General features: G+C 36.9%; 1 protein-coding gene across 1 annotated transcript in view; it reads right to left on the reverse strand.

Annotated features, from left to right (window-relative positions):
• ZNF280C (zinc finger protein 280C) overlaps positions 1–6,000 on the reverse strand; it is a 69,103-nt gene that overhangs the window by 62,681 nt on the left and 422 nt on the right. The gene's annotated exons all lie outside the window — the stretch shown is intronic.

Consider the following 6,000-nt stretch of genomic DNA (forward strand, 5'->3'; position numbering starts at 1 on the left):
CTCTTTGTTGTGGTGTGCAGGCTTCTCACTGCGGTGGCTTCTCTTGCTGCAGAGCTCGGGCTCTAGGCGCTTGGGCTTTCAGTAGTTGTGGCTCACGGGCTCTAGAGCACAGGCTCAGTAGCTGTGGTGCACGGGCTTAGCTGCCACGTGGCATCTTCCCGGACCAGGGCTCGAACCTGTGTCCCCTGCATTGGCAGGCAGATTCTTAGCCACTGCACCACCAGGGAAGTCCGAAAATGTTTTAAAATTGATTGTGGTGATGGGTGCACAACACTGTGAATGTACTAAAATCACTGAATTGTACATTGAATGGGTGAATTGTATGTTATGTGAATTATAGCTCAATAAAGCTGTTAAGCATATAATAAGCTGGTAGGATATAAGCCTGGTGGTGATGGAAGTCCCTATGTGGAGAAAGACTACCTAAGAAAGACGCCAACAAAGAGAATAGCAAAACCATAAGATTATGGAGTAGAGAAAAAGAGGGTAGGACAGGGAGACATTCAAGTTCTTTTGCTACCATTTAAACACCTAAGCCATGCTTGGAGGCAAAGTTCCTACTAGAACTTTTCAGTTAAGAGAGGGAATAATTGTTCATTTCTGGTCAAACTACTTTGAGTTAAGTTTCTGGTACTTACATTCAATTCAAGATTAATAATACACTTTCCAACAAATTACCCCAACATTTTTGAAACTAACAGACCTCTGGGAAAATACTTATATTCCAGATGGTACAAGAAAGCTCTAAAACAATACATTGTTTTGCTATCTAAAATATTAACATAAGCATACTCCAAGGATCATCTGAATGACTACCTTATAACGAAGCTCAGTCACATAATTTCAGTACTCACATTTTAAAAAACTGAGATATAACTGACATACATTATATTAGTTTCAGGTGTACAACACAATGATTTGATATATGTGCATATGCAAAATGATCACCACAGTAAGTCTAGTTAACATCCATCACCACATATAGTTACAATTTTTTTTCTTGTGATGAGAACTTTTAAGATCTACTCTCTTAGCAACCTTCAACTATACAATAGTCTTAATAACTGTAGTCACCACACTATATTACATCCCCAGGACTTACAACTGGAAGTTTGTACCTTTTGACCACATTCACCCAATTTTGTCCCCCCCCTCCCCCAACCACCAATCTGTTCTCTGTATCTATGAGGTGTGTGTGTGTGTGTGTGTGTGTTTTTAAAGATTCCACATACCAGTGAGATTATATGTTATTTGTCTTTCTTTGTCTGACTTAACATAATGCCCTAAAGGTCCATCCATGTTGTCGCAAATGGCAGGATTTCCTTCTTTTTTTATGGCTGAATAGTATTCCACATTTTCTTTATTTGTTCATCCAAAGATGGACACTTAGGTTTTCCCATGTCTTGGCTATTACAATAATATTATAACATTATATTACAATAATGCTGCAATGAACATGGGGGTGCAGATATCTTTTTGAGTTAGTGTTTTTGTTTCCTCTGGATAAATACTCAGAAGAGGAACTGTTGGATTATACCAGTACTCATGTTTTTGTCTGTATTTACTACTGCATTGTCATCAAGTACTATCACTTTTACTGCTGCTGGCTAATAATAAAAGAACAGAGGGAGGGAATATCTAAATGATGCATTTATACTAAATGCAAGGAAAATGACAGTATTTATGGTTAGAGAAATGAAGGTATTGAAAACGTTTAAACAGAAAAATCTTGCTACTGTTTAGACAGATATGAATCATGGATATGAAAAACTCAAAAAAGTAGTCAGTGACTTTGTTTCACCAAAATACATTATTCAATGTATTAAAGTTGATTCGAATGGCATTGATTTTGCAGTTTTGATTATTTTGTTTTATGATTGTACAAGAACTCGAAGAATATTTAAACATTTTAAGTAAGAGGGTGTCTGTGAAAATGTTTTCCTTATAATAGGAATTAATTGGTACCGTACTCAAATCCAAGAAACACTGGATTATACCTTGGTTTCTTAGACAATTTCACTGGCACCTAAACAATTCAAACTCTCAAACCAGGTTTTGGGAATAAATCACATATAATTTAGAAGGAAAATATAGAATCATCTTTTCTTTGTCCAAGAAGCTTTTATATTGTGGAAATGATTTATTTTTTTGAAAGCCTGAACACATGAAGTCCAGGTACATTTTGGGCAGATTTTTAATAACTCTACTATTTCCCCCCTAATTTAAGTTCTCAACTTTTGTCTGTTGACTTTCATACTTCATCTATATGTAGAAAATAGCTAGTTGATGCTAAGGTTTAAAATTCATTAGCATAATACTTTGCAAAGATTGTCTATATTTTAAAACATTTTAAAATTAGCTCTTGGGATGGACCACCCCTCTAATAAAATTTACTTTCTGCAAAGTAATTTTTAGATCATATTCAGGGTAAAGATTTTATCTATAAGATGTTTTTATTGTAATTGATATGTAAAAGATATAACCTGGAGAAAAGACAAATGCATAATTGGCCTTTCAAAGACGAACTATATAATAAATGTTTTAGTAAGTTTCATAAGATATTCTTTTAAAAAATTATTTATTTATTTGGTTGCACCATCTCTTAGTTGCGGCAGATGGGCTCTTTAGTTGCAGCACGTGAACTCTTAGTTGCAGCATGCATGTGGGATCTAGTTCCCTGACCAGGGGTCGAACCAGACCCCCTGCATTGGGAGCACAGAGTCTTATCCACTGTGCCACCAGGGAAGTCCCTTTCATAAGATATTCTATAATCATTAATTCCTAAAGTAACTTCAGGGAGTATATATTCTTAATTAATTCACATTTTAGAGAAGTAAAACTGATCCACTGGGAAAATATCAAGTAAAACTATGGAGCACAATTATGGGAATACTGGACATAGGGGCTGAATGACTGAGTGGGAATTTGAAGTCTACCACTTTCTGGTTGCCAAACCTATAGGATATTTAACTGGCCTCTTTGAACTTAGTTTTTCCATCTGTAAAATGAAAACAGTAATACCTTCTTTGCAGCACTACTGGAAGGTTAAATGAAGCACATGAAAAATTACTGTACAATACTTTGCATTATTTTGCTCAACTTTTCCTTCTTTACTGAAAATCATACAAGTTGATGAATATAAGCACTAAAAAGAAACAAAATTCTAGTTCATCTATAGAACTGTTAAATACTGTCACAAATAAAGAACACCAGATCAGCAGTTCTCAAACTTTTTTGGGCTCAGGTCCACTCTTCATTCTTAAAACTTATTGAGGACCCCAATGAGCCTTCTGTTTATGTGGATTATATCTATTGATACTTACAATATTAGAAATTGAAACTGAGAAAAAATTTAATATATATTATTTAAAGTAATAATAATCCCATTACATGTCCATATAAATATTTTTAATTAAAATAACCAATTTCAAAAACAAAAAATTCAAGGAGAAGAATGACAATGATTTACATTTTTGCAAATGTCTTTAATATCTGTCTTAACAAAAGACAAGTGGAGGGCTTCCCTGGTGGCGCAGTGGTTGAGAGTCCGCCTGCTGATGCAGGGGACACAGGTTCGTGCCCGGTCCGGGAAGATCCCACATGCCACGGAGCGGCTGGGCCCGTGAGCCATGGCCGCTGGGCCTGCGCGTCCAGAGCCTGTGCTCCGCAACGGGAGAGGCCACAACAGTGAGAGGCCCGCGCGCAAAAAAAAAACCAAAAAAAACAGTGAGAGGCCCGCACAAGTGGATTCTTTTATCAGCTTCTGGAATGTATTTTTTGTTCTTCTAAGTATATACAAAGAAGTACACCATGTCTAAACACTTATTAAATACCTAATAAAACTCGTTTCACTATTTCTTTATTCTTATGTAAATTATTTCTAAAATGACTTATAAAAGATGAAATAAAAATTGTCCATTGGATCCAGATGGTACATAGGTATGACTACTTTTCCTGATATACTATTATTTAAAACACTCCTTAAAAGAAAACTGCTTTGCAATGAATGAATTTAAAAAGTCTAGACACATGTTTGATACAAATTACTGAGTAAAACAAGTCTTCTGGGGTCATTATTTAAAACAACCTGACTGAAAATCATATATATTTTAAGTCCTTCTCTGAAGCAAGAAGAAAAAATATTCAGGGCTACGTATTTAATTAGTGAATATGTCAAATATTTCTGATCTTTGAAAAGTCACTTTTGAAATAAAATACATTTTCAATATAAATTTCCAATATCCTATCTGTCACTAAAACTATGGGTTACTTTCTATTCACAAAAATTGCTATTCATTTAGGTATTGTCCCTGTCCAACTGGTATAACAAGAACGACAGAAAAATTTGGGTATGGATTTAAATGTCCTCTTCAATAAAGAAAACAAATTGGATAGAAGAGGAGGTACAGAATTATATATCCTTTCCCCTCACTCTCCTCTTCCACTAAGAAAGCTGATGCTGAGAAGTAAAACCCTGGGCTGAAATAATCAGATTGGACTAGAAAACTTAACTGGGGAAAAGGGGTTGAAGAGAAGAAGCTGAAATTTGGATCTCTTCAACGTAGAACTTTTTTCAACTTTTCAACATGCTTGGAAATAATAACAATATTATTTAAATACTAAAAAAGTTGAAAAGATATGAAGTCTTTAAAAAATATTTTACTGAAGTAGGGTTGATTTACAATGTTGTGTTGATATGAAGTCTTAAATATTTTAAATATAAAGGAAAAGAGAATTGAAAAGTGTTACTTATATATTTTAGGTGAGTCTCCATGCTTATTCTCCTTGACCACCTCACTCTCATAAAAAATGGATCACAATATAGTGAATTAAGCACTGGGTGAGGAGTCAGAAGACCTAGGTTCGAGAATTGGTTCTATCACTCCTAGCCACATGACCTCAGTAAAGTCTCCTCCTTGAGGCTGTTTCCTCACCTTCTAACCAGTTCTATCAACACCCCTCAGCCCACCTCAAAAGAGGTGATAGCCATGAAATATACAAATGCAAGATACAACTGCAGTGGGACTTGTACAAATGTTAAAACATCAAGGGCACACAGCCTTAATTTTATAAGCAACCCAGTGTCTTCATAGGCTTAGTAAAGCTTCTGCTTAAGGAGACAGTTTGAGTTTTCACTGTAACCCCCCAAAGCAAGACACATCACAAATGCTAAGACCAGACCTCTGTAGTTAAAACTCTACTTCTTGGTTTTAATTTTATGTTTAATGGCACTAAAAGGCATTAAAAATCACAGTTCAAACCTGAAAATAATAAAAGCAAAATTTAAGTTCACAGATTAAAAAATCTTTGCAAACAAAGAGAACTCCTTGGATGTAGACCTCCTGTGCTTGTAGAAGCTGGTTCACTTGACATTTTCTGCTCTGATTTCTCCTTTTTAAAAAAAAGCATTAAAACTTGGGATGAGTTAAGAGGAACTCCCTCCGTGTCTAGAGAAGGATAAAACCTCAGAATGAGATAATTTTTTCCATCTCATTAAGTAAAACCTACAAAGATCACTGTTAAAAAACTGTGTCTCTAACTCCACGTTTCTCCTCAGGGCTCTTCTCTAGACAATAACGGAATGGAGCACGATTTCTATGACGGAGGAGCGAAGTCCCTTTGGCAAGAACAAGGGTGTGAGCACTGAATGACCAGTAACCTGGGTGGGGGGGAATCAGGACAGAAAGGAGGGGCCCAAGAGACCAGAAAGTTCGGAACCCTCTCTGGTCTCTATTCCCATGACTGAAGAGCCGTGGGGATGGGCGGGTCTCGCCAAACATCGGCATCATATATACAAAAGACCAAAGGGAGTTGCCTCCAGAAAGAAAAGCCAAAACCAAGCTGGGACCGACCGACACATAGGCCCCGGAAGGTGAGGAGGCAGTAGTGGCAACCGAGTGACCCCGGCCCTCAGGCCGCCAAACGCTGCCTCCAAGCAGCTACCTTTCCGAGATGCCTCCCCCCGCCGGACTGGTGCAAGATGGTGGCCCACCCGCCACC

Source organism: Neophocaena asiaeorientalis, unplaced genomic scaffold (genome assembly GCF_003031525.2).
Source record: "Neophocaena asiaeorientalis asiaeorientalis breed wild unplaced genomic scaffold, Neophocaena_asiaeorientalis_V1.1 scaffold1097, whole genome shotgun sequence".
NCBI lineage: Eukaryota > Metazoa > Chordata > Mammalia > Artiodactyla > Phocoenidae > Neophocaena > Neophocaena asiaeorientalis.